Genomic DNA, 22,468 nt, shown 5'->3' with positions numbered 1-22,468 from the left:
TAAACTCAATACAATAAAATTCCACAAAATACAAGGAACAAATTAAAGTAAATACAACACTTTTTGTCATGGAATAAAGCCAACATAAAACATAGTTGTAAATCACAACTTTACAATCTCTCCCTTTGGCTATTTCATGTCAAAACACCCTATAACAGACTCTAGACTTAAACGTTAGTTTGGGAACAATGGCAAAACTCACTCACACCTAATTTTAGAAGCTGTGATGGACTTGAAGCATGTATACTTGTAACCTGAAACACTTGCACAAAACGTATTAGACCTTCAAAGTAAATCAAGTGATAAAAGGACAAATATAATGTAGCAAGTAAAATACGATCAAGTAAACATGATGTGAAACATATAAGCAACTTGATCAAACACCAAAACAATCATATGGAAATGACTACAATAATCATATATTAAAGTAAATGATCATCCGAACATGCAATCATTAAAGCACAAAGACATAAGGATATATGCATGTCCAACACACAACCAATGCAAAACACAAAAGGTCTTTACATTAAGAATACAAGATCCAATAAGGGCACAAGAACACACAACTAATGCAAAACACAAAAGGTCTTTGCATTAAGGATACAAGATCCAACAAGGGCACAAGTGTGTTCCAACACATAAACACGATGCAATAAGAGCAACAAATGATAGATACTAAATGTAACTTAAAGCACTATAAAACAACGAGAAAACAAGCATAATATAAAATAAAGCAAAATAAGGTTTTCTCAAAAAGATGTCTTCTCCCCCTTGGTATATGCATCTCTCTTATGATTTTCTCCCTCTATGAATGTGCACGAGGTAAAATTTCTCCTCCTAAGAATGTGCACATGAGTCATATAGACATGACGAAACATTCCGGTATACTCTCCCCCTTTTTGTCACGAATAGACAAGTGAATCAAGAGGAAGGATGGAAAGAAAAGAAGATATGAACAAGGACAAGATGCATGAGGGGTGCAAGATGAATGAGAAAATGGAGCTCAAATAAAGATAAACCATCTTAAAGACACAATGCTACAAAGCATAAAGTAAACATGACATGCTAAGGATGATGAAACATGATATAGACCTAGGCATAACATAGATACAAGAACATGGTATATGTACTAGAAGGTCTGAAAAGACTTAACTAGCATGGTTCAAGTGTTAAAGTCTGTGTAGTAAAAGTGCATCTAGTGTGCATGTGAGATGCATGACCAATGCATGAAAAGCACTCACGGGGCAAAGTGTATAAAATACACCACCAATGATCAAAGTATGATAAAAATGAATAATTATGGTGATCCCCAAAGTTTGGTATTCATCGGAGTCTAGAACAACGAGAAAATGTCATTTGGGCATTTTATCAAACACATAGAGTGCACACACTACACACGTATGTTAAATAATGCAAGAATATATGAAAATCTTGCCTAAATACATATTATTTTTACCACAAGGGGCCAACATCCAAAGCATATCAACATTTAAAATAAAACCCAATAAAAAAGATTGATAAAAAATAAGTTTTCCAACTCCCATTTGAGAAAATCCCAACTATGAACATAAAACTCCTAAAAACATAATCTAAGGATCGGAATCAATGAAAAAAGTTAAAGATTACCTTAGAGATGTTTATGGAATGTAAAAAACTTGAAATTTGTTGGGTTTTGATGTTGAACCATTAAAATAGGGGTTTGAGAGAAGATGAGAGACGTTTAAAACAAATGTCCCACGAAATACCCTTTAAAAAGCTGATTTGGAAAATTTGGCGGGAAGTTTTGCAGGTAAGCCTTACTTGCGAAAATTTTTGTGGGTAAGTCTTACTCGTGAATTAGTCGTGAAACAGTCACTAAACTCTCTGTCCAAGGTTGAAAAACTTGAGAATTGGACCTTTTAACTCCCAGTTGAGCTTATACATGAAATAGGTCACGGAAACACCCAGAAAACATGTTTTTCACACAAAAACCACTTGAAAAACGTTGAAATATATGAGTGATACAAATCACTTCCAAAAACAAACAAAAAGAATAAAAATCTTTTTGGTTTGATCCACATAAGATTGAGCACACACATATATTACATTTGAACATGTACAATTACACAAATGAAATAAACATTCATTGAACATTAGACTTGTGTGTTGTGTGTGTATCAAATGTGGAATAGTCCTTAGTCTAGAGTGAAGCCTCAACGATCAATTCAATTAAGTCATACACAAATAGTACTAAGTCAAGTGGAATATCTCAATTATAGAAATGAACATATATGATCTCTCACAAGAAAATGATTACATATCTTTGAACCTTTTCATTTGGCTTCTTTACAAATCATAACATTTGATCATTTTTAAACAAAAAATATCTCATTTTGAGACCGATGCCTGAACTTTTTGATATTTCAACTTTGTGAATGAGCCTTTGGCTTTTTGAGGCACCATACATTACAATACAAGTCGCTTTCCCTTTTTCCTAGTCAAATACTAATATGTGTGACGGCTTTTGCAGCTCAATATCTCTTTTCGAGATTTGACATTTTTTGAGTTCTTTAAGCAAAAACATAAAAGTGTGGGAAAAGATATAGACACAAGTCTATGCATGTATCAAGACCAATAACTATTGACTAATCATTCATGACAAGCTTGAAGATTGATGTGCATTGATAATAGCTTAATTTTGTATATATATATATCATTGTTAGAAATGTATTATCATACTTATTTTGAGTGAATTCATGCATTTTATATTTGGTTTTGGAATAATGGTGAATAATCAATTTTGTACTTAATTGAATCTTACTGCGTGAATTTGTCTTTTGTAGGAGAATGGAATTACTTAAGTGAATTTGTGCAAAGAAGAATATTAATGGACTTTACATTTACAAGGGCCATGATGAAGTTAAAGAATGCCAACCCAATCAAATTTAAGTCCAATTGGAGTAGGAAATCAAAGGAAATTTGCATCAAATCCAAGTCCAATTCGGATTGGGATTCCAGCCTGCACATTAGTTAGTATTTTTGGCATAACTTTCGTCTCAGATGTCTAATCAAGATGATTTAAGTTGGGCTGGAAAGTTAACTTAAAGAGCTACAACTTTGTAGTTTATTAAAAGCCTGAATTCTGACGTTAAATGGGTAAAAATCGTTGGTTAAGTGAAGCCTAAAAATCTGGGATTTTCGCCAAATGGGAATTCAACTTGTAATAGGATTTTTTGACCTATTTAAAGGTTCTTTAGGGCAAAATTCAAGGAGGCTAGTGCTAGGGTTGAGGGCTGAACATAGAGAGTGCGGCTACTTCTTTGGTTTTCTTCTATGACAGTTAGTTTTATTTTATTTGTCTAGTTTAATGTTTTAGTATTTTATTCTTATGTTTTATTTTAATTACTATGAGTAGCTAAATTTATAATTAGGGTTGAGGATAAAACCTTGTTAAGGATTATCAGTAATATTTATGTGATTTTATTTTTCCTACAATAATTGTTTTTCAATCATGTTTTTCTCATGATTTAAGATTTATCTTAATTAGTTGAATGCTTGGTTTATTAATTCTTGATTATAAAATTGGATATCACTTGTGATTTGTCAGTCAATGGATACAATTTATGATTTGATTTTTAGAATTGGATATATCTTGTGATTTGTTTGGCTACGGATACAATTGATGATTTGATTTTATACTTAAGAAGCGAAGAAGAACATTCTTTTGATTTTTAAAATAAGGATTTTAATGAGAATATTTTCCATGATAGCAATATTAATTTCTAGATTATCATGTAGTGAGTTGAAAAAATTAATGATCATAAATATATGCTGACATGACTTACAAGGCGGATTCTAAAACCTTAATTTATTTCCCTTGATTGTTTACATCTTTTTATTATATTTTGCTTAGTTTAACTATTTGCTTAATTTGATTGTTTGCTTAGTTTATTTAATTTCAAAACAACCAATTTTTGTTAAACTAGATTAGGATTAATTTGGTTAAGATTTAATTAATTTTCCTACGTTTATTCAAGTCCTTGTGAGTTCAACCTCGTTCTTGTCAAACTATACTTTGGTATGGTTCGTACACTTGTGAGTATTTTAAAATTTCACAACAAAGATCGATTTACAACAATCACACATAGATTTCAAGATTTTTTCTACAAAGATAGATGTGTATACAAAAACAAGTTAAGCTTGTAAATGCACTACGCTATTAGTACGAAGGTACTAGGCCAAACTCACATGTGATATACACAAAACAAGCGATCAAACTTTTTGGAGGTTTTTCATTTTTTATGAGTTTTTGAATTTTTCAACACACTCAAAAACATAATAAGAAAAGTAAGATCAACAAAAACAAAGACAAAATGTAGCTAGCAAAAGAAGCATGCTATGAATCGGAAGCAATGACACAAGATGATTTTGCATGACATGATGCATGAATCTATGACCCTAAACATTGAAAGAATTAGTGCATGGGCATAGGGAATAATCATGCATAAGTACCCTTCTTCACCTACACTTTTCGAGTGTTTTGGGTGAGAGCCTTGGATGGAGGGATACGACCAACATAGCTCTCCAACCTCAGAGTGAAGCTAGCAAGGCATAGAGATATTTTCTTCACCATTTCATAGAGATATTTTCTCTAGCATTTCCATGACGTCTCCAATGAGATGTCCTTCATTTTCTCCCTTAGATTGTGCTCCCTTGCGCTTTTTCGTTGAACTTTCTCTACCACGCATCGATTCAAGCTTCTTAAGTGCATGAAGCTTGAAACAGTTGGGTTTTGTGTGCTCTTAAATGCCACAATGATGACACACGTGCTTCACTTGAGGTCCCCTCTGATTTTTGGGTAATAAGTTCCTTTTATCTTTTGATCTTACACCAATGGTTCTCTTCTCAGTAGCAGGGGTCTTAGTCTCTGGTGTCACTTCTTTAAATTTCTCAAGACTCATGGCTGATACGAACCTCACTTCCTTCTTAGGTTCGTTGCTGGAGCTTCCTTCTCTGGTATAACCCAAACCGGTCTTGTCATGTGAAGATTTTTGTGAGGACAACACGCTATCAAGTTTCTTGGTGGAGATACGCTCAACCTTGACATTAGCTTGGATTATTTCAAACTCAAGAAACTTGATCTTAGAGTAAGCTTCAACCAGCTCTCTCTTGAGTCCTTCTACTTCACATTTTGCCTCTTTAAGTTGCACAAAAGTACACCTATGCTCTTAGAGTAAGCTTCAACCAGCTCTCCCTTGAGTCCTACTTCACATTTTGCCTCTTTAAGTTGCACAAGAGTACACCTATGCTCTTCTTCAATCTTCTTCATCTTTCTCACAGTATGGTTTGCAACCTTGGCATATTTTCCACAATCTTCTAGTAAAGAATCATATGCATCTTGAAGGTTGCCTTCACCTTCATTTTGGCACTCATCTTCATCTTTTGATTCTTTAGCTTCCTCACTCTTAAAATGCTCACTAAGTTCATTTACCAAATTGCTCAAATCATCCTTATATTCAACGGAGGTAATTTCCATGAAGGCCCTATAGTTCCCGTCACTGTTACACTCTTCTTCCGTGTCTGAATTTGAGCTATCGGAGTCGCTAAGAGTAGCGGCAAACACCTTACCCTTCCCTCTCAAGTAGTTAGGACATTTTTTCTTGATGTGTCCATGGCCGTTGCATTCAAAGCACACAACTCCTTGAGGGGGTTGGGATTCCTTCCCATCTTTTTTCTTAAACTCCTTCCTACCACCTTTGGATGATGAAAACTTTCCTCTGCTGAAAGACTTCCCACTGTTTTTCATCTTCAGAAATTTCCAAAAGTTCTTTGCAAGGAATGCTACTTCTTTCTCCACATCATCTTCTTCGGAAGAGTCGTCCATTCTCTCATTGATGGTTTTGAGAGCGAGTGATTTGCTTGACTTGTGAGAAGGCAGTCTCAGCTCATATGTTTGGTGAGATCCAATGAGTTCTTGAATTTTGATCTCATCCAAATCTTTGTTTTCTTTTATAGCTGTGACCTTCGCGCGGTAACTCTCCGGTAAGGACCTTAAGATCTTTCTCACCATCTTAGCATCCTCAATCTTTTCACCAAGATTGAGCTTGGCAATCACAATTTCATTGAGCTTCCCATAGAATGAGTCAAATGACTCATCATCACTCATCTTGAGTTCTTCAAATCTAGTGGTAAGCATTTGTGTCCTTAAGTTTATTGGTACCTTCGTAGGTAGTCTCAAGAATCGTCCAAGCTTCTTTGGCGGTCTTCACATGTGAAATCCTGTGAAATTTATCTGTAGACACACCAAAAGAGATAGCATTAATTGTTTTGCTATTGGCATTTGCCAAAGCAAGAGCTACCTTGTCCCATTTGGACTTGACTGTTGTGGGTCCAACATACTCATTCTCAACGGAATCCCATTCAGACTCATCTATAACATAAATGAATGCCCTCATACGAACCTTCCAAAAAGCATAGTTGCTCCCATCAAAGTGTGGTGGAGCATTGAGAGATTGTGACCAATCCATCATAAAAGGGGTCTTGAATCGCACTTAGGTAATGAAACCAAAACAAGTGCACCCACTCTGATACCAAATAAAAGCCCGAATTTGTGTTAAAAACACAAGAGCTGTTTAGACCCCAAAATAATAAATTATGACTCGATTGATTTTATTATAACTTAAACTAAGTGCGAAATAGAGTAAATGTGAGCAAACAAATAATACAACTACTCTAAGCCATATTCAATAAATCACAACAATAAAATAAAAGCTAAAAGAGTAGGGAAGAGAGGTGCAAACACAAGATAATACGCCAATGTGTTATGGAAGAGAAAACCAAAGAATTTGGTGAAAAACCACTCTGCCACCTTCCAAGCGGTAAATCGATCCACTAGACAATAAGTTGGGATACACAAATAGTAAAAGACCCTCCAAACCTAATCTACCCAATGTACCTAAGCCCTCTAAGCTCCTACTCCAACAAGGTTTTTCAGAACCGTGTCTTGTCTAGCTTTCTGGATCCCATTATACGCCCGATTGCATTCGCCAAGCCTCACCGGCTTGTTTTGGTAGATCCCTAAAGCTTTCCAAGCTCCAAAATACTTTTTACACTCTGAAAAAGTGTGGGTTGTGTTTGGGTATAAATGGCCTCTTAAGGTATGACAATGGGAGAGGGAAGGAAAAGAGGTTAGGATGATTTCTCACTAAGGATTAGTAGCTCTCTCTCTCTCTCTCTAAAAGATGGGTGTGTGTGTTGTTGCAAACCTATCTAGGATTTTTCTCTCTGAATGACCTCACATAACTTTATGGGTAATGAGGGTATATATAGTTTGGGTGAAGGGTAAGAAAGTCACACTTAAAAATCCTCTAGGCAGGGAGTTTCGCAGGTATCTCTCGGGAAGGCCTTACCCGCGAGATACTTGCAAAATCCTTTAGGCTGGTACGACTCTTCAGCTTCCAGCATGTGCTTCTCACGTGGCTCTCTCGCTGGTTAGCTTCTAGCGAGACAGTTGCGAAATCCACTAATTCTTCATTTTATGCTCGATTCTTCACTAGCTTAATACTAAACCCAATACAATAAAATTCCACAAAATACAATGAACAAATTAAAGCATATACAACACTTTTTGTCGTAGAATAAAGCCAACATAAAACATAGTTATAAATCACAAATTTACACTATCGGAAAAATGTGGAACAACCAATATTTCCAATGTAAAAACAATAAGGTTTATAAAAAAAAAAAAAGTGTCGGTCACAAACCATGTTATCTTCTAAGGTAAGATGCCAAAGATGATGGAAAGTTTTATTCTAGTCTAAATTACATCATTTGCCCCCAACCTCCATGACCCAAAAGTTTTGGCAGGTGATGTAATTTAGTTAGGCTCTTCAACAAATTAGTTTAAGGTGTTGTAATGGTCATACATATCAATTACTTCAACAAATTAGACTAGTACATATCAATTGTCATACATATCAATTTTTTTAATTACATATGTATGGCAATTTTACCTCCCATTTTTAATTAGTTAGATCTGCGACACATGACATTTATTTGATTTTTAAACATCACATGTCTTACATCTAAAAAAATTAAAGTCTTTGATGGTTGAATAAGAGATCTGGGGTTCAATCCCTGCCTACACAAAAAACTAACTGTTGTCTTGGTTCTTCTGATAAAGAGCCATCATCAGGAGCAGATGCCATAGATTGAAACACTCTCTTAAAAAAAAAAAAAAAAAAAAAAGAAGGATTCAATGGGTGATGATCTTATCTCATTTCAATCTACGAACTCCACTTTTGTGCATACTTTTAAAATACGTACAAAAGTACATGAAATTTAAGATGAGTTTAGTGGGGTAAATGAAGTTTTTTTCACTTATTAATTATGTATAGGTGGTACACTAATTATTTACGTAAAAAAAAAAAAAAAAACTATAGTTATTTTTTGTAAAATTTATGTGAAAAAAATTATTATAGTGGAAAATTATAATGGTCCAAACATCGAGTCTGGAGCCATATGATAAGGTCATCTTCATCTGACTAAGAATCCACTAACATTTCCTTCAAAGGTACAGTGACAATGAATAATTGGGAACATGGATCCAAAGAAATTTTTCTAACTCGGCCAAGCATCCCATGTGAAACTATCCAACAATCAACATCACTAATTAAGACCATGCCTGTCGGAAAAATGTGGAACAGCCAATATTTTCAATGTGGAAATAATAAGATTTTTTTTTTTTTTTTTTTTTTTTTTTTTTTTTTTTTTTTTCATGTCGGTATCAACAACCAATCAATCAATCTATAACTTTCTCAAAAAAAAAAAAAAAAAAAAAAAAAAAAAAAAAAAATCCACCAATCAATCAATCTATAAATATCTAAAAATTAAAGCGTAATATTTATTATTGTCATGTTCTAATTAAGTCATATCAGTAATCATGTCATTTCAATTTTTTTCCAATTTTTATAAGATTTTTATTTTATTTAAAATGAATTAAAAACTCTATTATATTACAAACAAAATATCATATTTATTTTATTTTTAACTATTCTTATTTATTACCACTCGCGCCCTTGGTGTAGTGGTTACTCTACAAGTATAAATACTTGTAGGGTGCGGGGGCCAAGAGTCGGGGTTCAAGTTTCTAGGAGGGAGTTTTATACACATATACACTTAGATTAGGTGTTAAAGTAAAAATTCTATTTTATATAAATAAAATAAAATATTCTTATTTATTATTAAGTTTTCAATTCCATTTTAACTTTTCATATCCCTACTACTCTCAACCTTAACTTTCATCGACCTTTCTCATTCCATTTTAACTTTTTATATCACCTTAACTTTCTTCAACCTTTTTCATTCCATTTTAACTTTTCATATTTTCATTACTCTCTAATTTAATATCATTATTTTTCTATTATTTTATCTTTCTTTATTTTTTTACTTTTCTTGTTCTTATCCTTGTACTATAGATTTGTCATTCCCTCTCTCATTCCATGCATAATTTTCGATTTTTTCACACACAAAAGGTTCTCTCTCTCTCTCTCTCTCTCTCTCTCTCTCTCTCTCTCTCTCTATATATATATATATATATATTTTTTTTTTTTTTTCAATTTTTGATTTTTTTTCTTGAATCTCTACTGTAGGTTGATGAACTTTTGTATTCTTTAGAATTCTCCTTTGAGTTGATACGATTTAGTTTTGTGTTTTATATTTTTATCTTTTTTATTCTCATTAATTGTTAGATGTTATCCTATTGCATTATAAAAATATTATGTAAAATAATGTTGTTTTATTACATAGAATAACTAAAATAATTTGTTGTTTATCACTATACATTTCATTTTTTACTATTTTTTCTTCTCATCTTATTTTATTCAACATTTAAATTTAGCAACATCCTCCATATTATTAAATTATTTATATTTTTTTAAAATTAAACATTTAATATTTTACCTAAATTCAATAAATAAAAATTATTCTTATTTGTATTGAATCCAGTACATTGAAACATTGGACCTAAATCCAAACCTAATTTAACATATAAAAAGTGCAACAAATAAGCCTATCCAAACCGACATTAGATATGCATCTGATTCAATATGTCAAAAAAAAGGACAAGTTGAGGCACTGACACCCAATGGTTCAATATTTGAATTTGATAGAAAATTTAAATATACTCTATACTCTTATGAAAATGTAACTAAATTTTACCGAATCAAGTAAAGAAATCAATTGCCAACCACATGAACCCACAACAGCTTAAAACAAAATTATTTATGTAAAACAAAATTATATTTATTTTTTCTAAAATATATGTGGAAAAAAAAACTTATTAAAATTCTGGTATTCTTGTTTGAGTTTAATTACTTTGACAACAATTAAAAGCAAAACAATTGTGTGCTTAAGTTAATAGAAATAATTATATATTTGTCAATTATTTTAAGAAATGCCTGCATGTTCTTAACTATATTAATCCTAACAATTTACCTTCCTCTAAGTTCAAACTCATTTAATATAATCCAAATTAATTCCCAAAATACTATAACACATAATTAGTATTATATATGAGAAATAGAAAAAAAAAAATTCTTATTAAAATTACAAAAACTTATAGTGTACCTGTGCATCACAAGATGAATTAAGTAATTTTATTATTGAACTAACTGAAATTAATCTATCTGAACTAGATTTTTCAGTACTCGACAGAAGTGAAATTATAATTTTTAATTAAGAAACAAACATATGCATACGCAAGGGAAAAAGGAATGGAGTTGTAATACAAAGGTATTACAAATTGAAAAATTAAATAATGCTATGTAATCATGCACATGCAGCTCCAAGTTAGAAGAAACAAAAATAAAAATTGACACATTACATATGCATATATACATATTCAGCTCCATCGATTAAGGGGGGTATTTGGTTGGTATTTTCAAACAACTATTTTCAGTTTTTAAACAATATTTCATACATTTTTACACGTTTTTTCACTCACACGTTTTTTCACAAATATTTTCGAACAACAATTTTCAATTTTTAGACACACACGCCAAACTGACCTAAATAATCTCCAACGATTGAATCCGTAAGCCATTTAGAGTCGACCCTTGCAGGCTTTTAAGTTTAGAGGTACGTCTGTTCCCCAAAGGGAAACACTCATGACTACGCTCATATACAAAAGCCGAAGAACACATAAAATAAGAGCCCAATCTAGAGAGTGGTTATTATTGCCACTACTGAACGACAATAACAAGCCCAGATGGAGAGACTGAGTGTAAATACCGGTTACCTAATGTTCTGTTTTGGAACTAGGAGAATAATCATTGAGTTTGAGAACCCAAATATATATATATATATATATATATATATATATATATATATATATATATATATATATATATATATATATATAAGCACTAAGTGAAACGATATCGTGCCCTCGTTTTATTATTCTTTAGACTTCTGGGAGCAATCGATTCTCTATCATGTCTGAAGAAAGTTACTTGCCAAGTTGGCTCAACAGTAGTGCCGTTGAAAGAAAAGTAATGTTCAAGAAATTGAAATTGAATAGCTGCTCTTCACAAAATCCAGGCCAAGGAAAGCAGAATCAAGCAATCCTCTTAGGTACTTCTGTATTTTTTAACTTCTTTTCTGTAACTGCAATTTCTCTCTAGTTGTATTCTGCTTGCGGCAAGGAAAAGTATCAAATATTTCCAAAATTTTTCTTACAAAAGAACTTGATATGAATCTACATTCATTTACATATGAAGACCTTGAAGAAGCCACTGGTAGGTTCGAAGAAGAATTGGGTAAGGGTCTTTTGGCATTGTTTTTAAAGGGGTATTAGCATCTAGTCATAACAAATATGTTGCTGTCAGGAAGCTGGACAAGATGGTGAGGGAAGATGAGAGGGAATTGCAAACCGAAGTGACTGTGATTGACCAAACTCACCATAAGAATCTAGTTTGGTTACTTGGCTACTGTGATGAGGGTGAAGACCGACTTTTAGTGTATGAGTTTATGTTCAATGGCTCATTGTCAAGTTTCCTCTTTGGAGTAGTAAGGCCATGTTGGTAACAAAGAATGCAGATTGCATCAGGAGTTTCTAGAGAACTAATGTACTTGCATGAAGAATGTAGCATGCAAATCATTCATTTTGATATAAAGCCTCAAAACATACTCTTGGATGATTTTTTTACAGCCAAAATTTCTGACTTTGGACTAGCAAAACTTTTGATGAACCAACAATCCTGAACTCTCACTAGCATCAGGGGAACTAAAGGCTATGTTGCACCAAAGTGGTTCAGGAACACACCCGCCACAATAAAGGTGGATGTTCATAGTTTCGGAGTCATGTTGTTGGAGCTCACTTGCTGCAGGAGATGTGTGGAAATTGAGATGGAGAGGGAAGCAATTCTAATGGAATGGGGCATATGAATGTTACTGTAAAGGTAAAGTGGAAATATTGGTAGAAAATGGTGAGGAGGCTCTTAGTGATCTGAAGTGGGTGAAGAAATTATTGATTGTGACAATTTGGTGTATCCAGGATGTGCCATCATCAAGGCCTTCCATGAGGGTAGTCACTCATATGCTAGAAGGCATTCTTGAGATTTCTACACCCCCATGTACTTTCCTCTACAGTACAACATCTGAACCTGATTTTCAGTCATCCTAGGTGGGATTTTCAGCCATCTTACATTTGCTGTGGCTGAGTATTGTGCTCTAGGTGAGACTAGCTTGGAGCTCCGTTGGTTACGTTGACTTTTTCAGGATTTGGGGTCCCTCTTGCTGCTACTACTTCTGTATACTATGACAACGAAAGTTCCATTCAGATTGCCCGTAACAATGCCATCCACTAATGGACCAAGCATAGTGATATCGATTGTGATCTTCATCATCTACTCCCTCTAACTCTACTCTGTTCCATCTGATGATTAACCTACAGACATTTTCACAAAGTCACACCCTCATTGTCGTTTCCATGACCTTGTATCCAAACTGAAGTTGGTCTCTCATCTTCCACCTTGACAATATTGAGAAGTATCAACCCCAAGCTCACTCTTGGGCCAACTGCGTTGCTATAAATTCCTTGGTACTCGCTTATACTATTGTACTTTTTGGTTGATTGACCTCTCTATTTATAGGCTCCCTCTATGCAGTACTGTTCATTAAGCAATGTACTTATACTCAGTTTCTACTTACACAATAATCAAATTTCTTAAAGCCTACAATTTGCTAGTTGAAGTACTTGGAGACAAAGACATTAAAATGATGCTTGACATGGAGTTTTATATGAAAAGGGGAAAAACTAATGTTAGGCTGTATATTTCAGCAGATAAGACGCGCAAAGATAGCTTAAAGGTTGCAACAAACAACCCTTTTCAGCAGAGAAAAAAGCTGCAATTGCTCATTTTCACTTTATAAGCTGTAATTTATATTCTTTCACTGTTCGAGCAAGTACAAATATTTATACACGAAAATTGCTCATTTTCAGCCTTATAAGTGAACCACTTCATAATCATACAACTAATGCTTTAGTTAACAAAACCAAAGACAAATTCAGTGAACAGTGTCAGAGCACATTAACCATAACAAGGGACATGATATTCAGCAGAATGGTTTTTTATGTTTCCATTGCTTAGATTGACAGCAATGGATTTTCATTTTTATTCCCCTGTAGGTAGTGGGTGGCATAATGATATGATTTTACATTTTCACTAGGCTTGTCTTACCATGGCACAATATTTTTTGTTTTTTGAAACCATAGTGCGAAAAGTACAAAATAGAATTTTGGGGAAAAAAAAATGGACCAAAGAGCTTTATTTGTTTTTCCAGCTATTCATATAAGACTTGGAAGCACAATCCACCCCCTTACGAGCACACGCTGTCCTCGCATGTGGGGCCCACATTTTCGACTAGGGCATGACTCTGATACCTTTTGTAACGATTCCGTCTCAATTGTGTAGATATTGTTTGCTTTGGAGCTCATACTCATCACGGTTTTGTTCTCCCCCAAAGTACACAGCATTGGAGGAAAATGCCTTTACACATTAAGGGAGGTCATTATTTATAAGCACATCCCCATGTGCTTCTCTAGGATTCCATGGAATGCAAGACTCTTTTGGGTCTTAGATTGACAGCAATGGATTTTCTTTTCTTATTTCTTGTTCCAAAAGTACAAAACAAAATGTTTGGGGAAAGAAAAGAACCAAATAGCTTTATTTGTTTTTCCAACTATTCACATAAGACTTGGAAGCACTATTTGCTATTGCTAACAGTTCAGCTAAAATGAGTTTGTCCAATCTACACATTTGTCATTTGCTTCTTTAACAATAATATTTGAAAGTCCAGCACTGATGTCATGGAAGCATGAAGAAAGCACAATGCTCTCTTGATGTTGGGTTGTGACTTCCGGCGCCCCAGCTACTCCAGGAAGGCATGTGCTATCTGTTCTACATCGGTACAATTTCCTCCATGCCCATGGATCAGCTAGAGTTCCCGTTCCATTACACAAATAAGACACTGCTTTGTTGCTTGGGAGTACTATAATTGAATGCGTACCCCTACACTGAATAGCAAGGCAGCTGCACTTAACAAAGCTAAAGTCCTGAACAGACCAAGCTAGAACCACTCACAATCCATAATTTTGAAAAACGTTTGTGTTCTAAAAATTTTCTTAGCACAATCCTTCAGATGGTCCCATTATTTTTCAAAGAAGACCTTTCTTTTGAAGAAATTGTTTAATGCAATCCTTCTATGTACAACTCTCTTTTCTTCCCTTTCCCTTCCCTTACTTTTTCCTCCCTTCTTTCCTTTTCATCTCCCTAACAACCAAACAGGATATTAGTTTCCAAATTCAGCTAATAAAAAGAAGCGTTTTGAGGATATTAATAAAAAGAGTTTGAATTTGGTAAGAATGGGGTGTAAAATTTATGTTTTACACCATGAAATAAAAGATGTTATATAAGCTTTTTACTTAAAACACAATTAATAACTTCTTAATAAACTCCAAATTTGATTAAATTTTCAGATGAGCATTATAATTGATTGAGTGTGGTTGTTCTTATTCTTTAATATGTGATAAGATGATGTGGTATGTTGGAATTGGAGGATGTAAAACTTGGGTTTTAAACCACATTCTTATAGAATTTAATCCTTATTAAAAATATGTAAAAAACATGTTTAATTACCATTTTAGTATTTAACACTTGTACTATGTATCAAAATGGTTTTTAACATCATAAACGTGTCAATTTTGTTTCTAAACTGTTGGTATTGTGTCAAAATGATCCTTATTATTAAGCGGTACATGAAAAGAATTGATGTATCTAACATTAATATCAAAATAATATTTTTATGCCATCTAAGCTATCCTTTGAATTATCACGTGTCCTTAATTAGAAAATAAAATAAAATTGTACGTTTTTAGTGTTTTTAGACCCCTTAAAACACAACCAGTTTAACCTAATTATTTAGCCAAGTGACTAACTTAGGTAAATTAAGCAGATCTAGGCTAACACAAATATATCATATCATTCAAAGCAGCGAAAATATAAATAACACAATGATATGATAACCCAAGAAAAGCAAACCGGTAAAAAACCTAGGGAGGATTTAACCTAACTATCCTCAAGATAAAACTGAATCCACTATGAAAGAATTGAAGTTTACACAATAGTAACTTGGACCACTAACATCCTATTACTACCTCGAGTAGGAAACTTACTACCATGACCACGTGACAGCTTCAAGTCCACGGACTACTTCTTTCTTGAATTCTCAGCAAGCATAAACAATCCCGCTTGTATATCTTTAAGCTCTTGAATCTGCAACTGAATTGATCATCAAGTTCTTGACATAGTCTTGATCCTTGATAACTCTAAGTATGTGTGAAGGCAAACACCTCTAGATCTCACAGAAGATTCAGACACACAGCATTAACAACTTCTAAAAATGTGGCTAGGGTTTTCCTTTTTATACCTAGGGTAAAACATAAAATCCTACATGCAAAACGAGCTTGGGTTGAGTTGGAAAATTCTGCAGAAAAAACAATCTGCACGATTTTCGATCGGTCGAGTCTAATTCTCGATCGATTGAGCCAGGCAGAATTGCACAGTAAATTCTGCAGCAACTCGATTCCAACTTTACATACAAGACACATACTTTGAGCAGTCTAAACAAAACTAATATGTTTTGATCATGGTTTGCCAACATTACAAATTAGTGTTCTAATATATTTAAACCTAAAGGTCTTAGAACCTAACAAAAATATTTGAAAATATATTAATTGCATCTCCATAAGTAAATGAGATGTCATTTTATTAGCAAAAATTGAAAATTTCTTTTCTTTTCTTTTCCTTTGCTTTCTCGGCAACCAAATGGGGTCTAAGTCTTGACTTTTAATTTAGTTAAAGTTCTCATGAACATCATCTAAAAAACACACTGTTTACCTAATTTAAAATGAAAATTTTTAAAAAAAAAACAAAAGCCAAATGTCAATTTTTTACATTATCATTTTTTTAAGAAGTTAAAGTTATTACCAATTATATTATAAAAATCTTGTAAACTAATATGGTAATGAATATAACTAGTGTCATGTCAACAAGGTAATAAATCAATTTCCTAATTATTTTTCTATTTTGTGTTTAAAAATTGATACATTCATTTAATAAAAGTAGTGTGTAACCCTGTGCATATGCACATATACATCTAAAAGCAATCACAATTATTTATATATATATATATATATATATTAATTAGAATCTAATTGGATCTAGATTCTTCAGTTTTTGTACGAAATAATTCACTTGCTATAAAAATTAAAATATTAGATAGGATACATGGCGTGAAATTGAACTCTAATTAAAATTCAATTTAGAATCTAATTGAATTTAGAATTTTTTATTTTTGCTTCTAATAATTCACTTGACACACAAATTTAAAAATTAGATGAAACACGTGGTGCAAAATTAGACTCCACTTTAGAATTTAATTAAATTTTCTCTCAGTTTTGGCTATATATGTATGTATGTATGTATGTATAGCAACCTACCATTAATCTATTTAAAATTACATGTTGTTCATGAAATTACAATCTCATATATGGCCCTTTTTTAGGAGCCACTATCTCATCAAAAAAACTATCTCATAAAAAAAAAAAGGTTAGTATATTGCAATGTATTTGGAATGGTGAGTCCATCGGTATTTGGAGTCAATGTTTGAAAAAAAAAAAAAAAAAAACCCTTAAATTGGACACATGACACAAAATTAGACAACAATTGGAATCCAATTTAGAATCTAATTAGATTTTCTCTTAGTTTTGGCTTTAATTATATATATAGATTGGTTATTGGCCTGTGCATTGCACGATTTTTTTTAGTATGATTTTTTTGGTAAATATTATGACTGCAGAACTTTTTTTTGGGAAAAAACTTCTTTCATTTTATGTTGTGATTTTAAAAAATACAATGAAGGGTTTTATGATAAATTTTGTTAATTTTATGAAATACATTTATATAAAATAAAACTCATAAAATACATAAGATATACGTAAAGGTATAATTCATGACTACACATGACAGTTATTGTATTTTTTTTTTAATTTCTATTAGCTAGATCACATTTCTTAAATAAAACAACCATTTCATCACCCCGTTATACACATAATGATTAGAATGTTGTTAGTTAGTACATGATTGCTTGATAAACAATATTGAGTAAAAAGTATTTTAATTCTATTTAAGAAATATTTTTTGGTGAAATTTTCATTTTCATGTCCATTTTTTTAATCTAATAGATTTAATTTTTCTCGTTAGTTTAATTGAATAGTATTGTGTTTATACTTTTTTCTTAACTACAACTAATAATTCACAAAATGAGTAAACAACTTATTGAGTATTGCAAAAGATACAAATATGAACATTAACATGAGCATGAATATGAAGGGAGATTTCTATTCATTTTCTTGAAGAAATAATTTACTTACAGAATATTCCAAACTTTATTAGGTAAAGAAGAATCAAAGTTATAGATAGCAAAATCAATAAACCAAAAATTTTAGGAGCCTAAGAGGATCCATTACTCATTTGAAACAATCCAAAATACTCAAGGACTAAAAAAAAAAAAAACTATCCACTCCACACTTCCATCGCAACTGCTTTAGCTCAAGGAAAACAATATATATCTCTATATCTTTTTTTTTTTTTTGTTTTTGGTTTAGAAATAATTACAATATGCTGCTAACCCTACAACTTGAACTTTTTTTTCCTGACTCCCGCAATTTGAACATTTTCTTCCTTAAACGCCAGACACTTTGTGAATGGCGAGGTATCAATTCAGCTACATATTTATCATAATTAAGGGAAATCAATTGTTTGTTTAGAATTCAGCTACATCTCTTAATTAATTACACACTTGTTTGTTTTTTTAAAAAGGTAGTCTTTATTCATCAGGCAAAAAAGTTGCATCGACCACTAGTAATATACAAATTTTGCATTATTTAGGAAGACCTAAACAGCTAAACTTAAAAAAGTAAAAAAGACGCCAAGGGCTTGGGGTCAATGACGAGTTTCACAATACATTTCTGTTCACTCGATTAAATTTTCCAATCTCAGGCAAAAAAGTTGCATCAACCACTAGTAATATACAAATTTTACATTATTTAGGAAGACCTAAATAGCTAAACTTAAAAAAGTAAAAAAGGCGCCAAGGACTTGGGGTCAATGACGAGTTTTGCAATACATTTCTGTTCACTCGATTAAATTTTCCAATCTATTTTGAACGGTATTGTTACATCTTTTTTTATTTTCCATTTTTCTTCAGTGACAATCACTTTTTTCCTTTTAGTTTTACTAGCTTGTAACTCCATGCATATGCATAGATACACTTAAAGATATACAATAAGATGCATAATATAATTCCTATATATATAATTTAAATACTATTGATTGTCATTTTTACATTTTATTAACTCTTTAAAATGTTTTGTAAGGATATTATTAGATATAAAATATAAATTGTCAATGTTTTTTTTTATTTTTTTATTATTATGCTAAACTTTTTTTATGATTCATTTATCTTAGACTTTTTGATTTTTGTACTTAATAACTCACTTGGATAAATATTTATGATGTGGTCTCACATTTGATTCTAAAATTAAAAAAATAAAACTCTTTAAGAATAAATAATTTAGGACACATGGCGCAAAATTGGAACTCTAATTTGGAATTCTAATTTGAGTTTCTCTCTGCTTCACCTATTATTATATATGTAGATATATAGATTAGGGGTCCTTTTATCAAAGAATCGTATCGAAATCAATTATTATTTGAACTCTTCAATTAAAAATTGCATATGAATTTTATGAAGGTAAAATTGAAATTTAATTAGTCAATAACTCTAATAAGGAATAAAGTAATCTCTCTCTCTCTCTCTCTCTCTCTATATATATATATATATATATATATATTAATAGGCAAAAGAAAGTTCAATTAGAATTCGAAATTAGAATCCAATAATGCATCATGTGTCTAAATTTATGTAGGGATCACACTATAATTGTCCACTAAAGTTTATGTCATCTGTCCTCATAAGTTTTTTAATTTTCATGACAAGTGAGTTAATGGGTGCAAAATACTAAGAATCTAATATTAATGAACTGTAAAATTAAAATTAAAAAAAAAACTAATCACATATACTAAATAAAAATCACTACACAATATAGATAACCACACATTCTATCTTATTTAAAATTAGAAAATAAAATGATTATAAGTAGTATTAAATTTGGATAAAATTTTTAATTTGTGATTAATTACATTTACTTTTTCTAAAAAAATTGGCTAATTATTTATATTTTTAAGATAAAAATTATGTTTAATTTTAAATATATCTATACGTATGCATGTATTACATGCTAGTTTTATAATAATTTGATTAGTTATTTATATTTTTATAATAAATTTTTTTTTTTAATTTTAAATGCATCAATGTGCTTGCATGGGTTACATGCTAATAAATTATAATAAAACAATTCCTCATCAAATTTGATAGGGTCATAATTATGTATTGTAAGTGCACAATTGCACCTGGACCCAAAGACAACTGTGGGCTTAGGCCCAATGAGCCTTAAACAATGAAATTTGTAGAGTATGGATTTGAAATCTAGTCTAGGGATGCTGAAAACTTAATAAACAGGCTAAGGTGTAAAAATACTTGCGAATAGTAAATGATTATGGCAAAGGAACTTCCTCGGACGTAAGCCGAGGATAATTTCTGTATTATCTCTCTTTCTTCTTTGAAGGTTACAATTCTTAGTCCCTATTTTTGATAACTGATCCCCATTTCTTTGCCCTCTACCCCTCTTAAATACTTCTTCTCTTGGTGCTTTATCCACGTGTTGCAAAAATCTTATCCTCCCCTTTTGACACCACCTTCTTCAAGTGTTTAAATAGTAACCAAAAGGTTCAGTTCTACTGTTCAAGGGTCACTTCCCCATTAATGCGGCCAGGGAGGTAGGTGCAGGATCTTTAATGTGGAGGTGGCAGCCTTTTTCTAAGATATTCCTCTAACACCGGTGCATCTAGAGGGTACAGGGATCTCCCTCTTAACCAACAGTCTTTTCGGAACTCTACCTTGATCTTTCTAGCGAATCTCCAAGTCGTCCAGGGTCTGTCCGAGGAGAGATTCTTCTTCGGATGCATCCTCGGACCCTCGGCTCGTAGGTCGACTTTCAGTCCTAAAGGCCTTTAGTCAAGAATGAACTGACCCTTCTTATCTGAGCTCAAAGGCCCAAAGACCTGCTCGGGTCCTTTTACTCCCCACAATAGCCCCTCAAAACTTTATTTTTTAGCATCCGAGGAGAAAAATAGGGTTTTGATCCGAGGAGAGCCTCCCCCACACGTTTTGTAATTTACCACGCGTGTGAAGATCGTTTCATGTTCCAGAAGATGCCATTTGGCGCTTTGAATTTCAAAACTCGCGCATTTATGACCGTAAGTTACACCTTGTTCCCCACGTTCAACGGTGAGATGAACATCCAACTGTCCTTGTCGCCCGCCGAAACTTTGGGCGAGACGGATGCAATTTCGATGCCGCTTCCCGCACATCATAACGCTTTGGAAACATGCACCTTCATTTATTTCTTCAGAACTTAATCACATCAAAACATCAGTCGTTGCCTTTTCTCTGCAGAAACCCGTGGAAACTCGCACAACTTCAAACTCGTAAGTTCCTATTTTTTTCTTTTACTCCTTTCTCCTCGGATTCTATCCTCGGCTCCCTTCTTAACCACTTTCCTTCTTAAAACTCGCCCTTTCGTTTCTTAAAGATTGGTAGATTTAAGTGTTTAGTTGACTCCGCCGCTGGGATGGAAGGTTTTAGGGCCAAATACCAGATTCCCAGCGACGTAGGCTTGAAATACTGTCCGGCGGAAGCAGTGGGTGGGTCTAGGAAAACGGGAGAGGTCATCATCCCTATGATTGCCTTCATAGAAGGTGGGATGACCGTCCCTATGAGAAGCGTAACCAGGGAATACCTTCGCAACCACCGGTTGTGTCCTGACCAGTGCGCACCCAATGTATTTAGGGTCTTAGGAAGCGTCGACGCTTTAAATGAGCAGATGGGCTTAAATCTTACCTGGCATGATGTCGTCTTCATGTATGAATGCCACAAGCTTAGAAGCGTAGGATATTATATTAAATCCCGATCTAGTGTAGTTAGATTAATTTCCTGTCTGCCCAAGTCCAATAAAGGCATGAAGGACGACTACCTCATCGCCTCAGGGAACTGGCACGACGACCCCCACTATCCAGTCGAATGGGGAGATCTAGGTGTGACTCCTTAGGATCTAACTTCCCAACCCCGTAACTTCATCTAAAAATCTTGAAATGCTTATTTACTTGTACCGACTGTTTAACTCCGATTTTTCATTTGCATTACAAATCTGACCATATTTGCCTTTTTTGGTGTCTTTCCTTGCAGATAAACAGCACGGGCGCCCACGCCTGAGCCACTGCAACGTCGTTGACTTAAACTGAGTACTACGCTTAGAAGTTTTCGTGAGTAAAGACCTGCAGCTTAGAGCGGCTCACTTAATACTAGGGTACGACCCTATATCCTCGGACTTCCAAGAGATAGAGAACGTGATTATCGTGGGGGACAGGAGGCGTAGGAGAATAAACGTAGCAAGACCACATTTTCTTGCCGACCACGACATTCCCGACGACCTCCACACCATTCTTTACACGCAACCCATCGCGGCGATCCCTCTCGCAACGCACTCTCCAGCAACCGTTGTCCCAGAGGAGCAAGTGTCCTCGTCGCACACGTTGGACGAGGAGATAGACCAGTTTCACCTCGAAGACGTCCAAAGACCTCGAGGAAACCAGTTTTTCGTCCTTTCCGATGAGGAAGAAGAGCCCGCCGAGGCCTCTGGGATTGCCGGTTTAGTGATTGCACGTTCAGACGACAGCTCCGTTGAAGA

General features: G+C 33.4%; 1 pseudogene; it reads left to right on the top strand.

Annotated features, from left to right (window-relative positions):
- The first annotated feature begins 11,471 nt into the window (after nt 1-11,471).
- LOC142617066 (G-type lectin S-receptor-like serine/threonine-protein kinase LECRK4) lies at nt 11,472-12,423 on the top strand (annotated as a pseudogene).
- The last annotated feature ends 10,045 nt before the right edge of the window (nt 12,424-22,468 follow it).

Source organism: Castanea sativa, chromosome 11 (genome assembly GCF_040712315.1).
Source record: "Castanea sativa cultivar Marrone di Chiusa Pesio chromosome 11, ASM4071231v1".
NCBI classification, from domain to species: Eukaryota; Viridiplantae; Streptophyta; class Magnoliopsida; order Fagales; family Fagaceae; genus Castanea; species Castanea sativa.
Note: the sequence above shows the minus strand (reverse complement) of the source record. Positions and strands in the feature narration are given on the sequence as shown.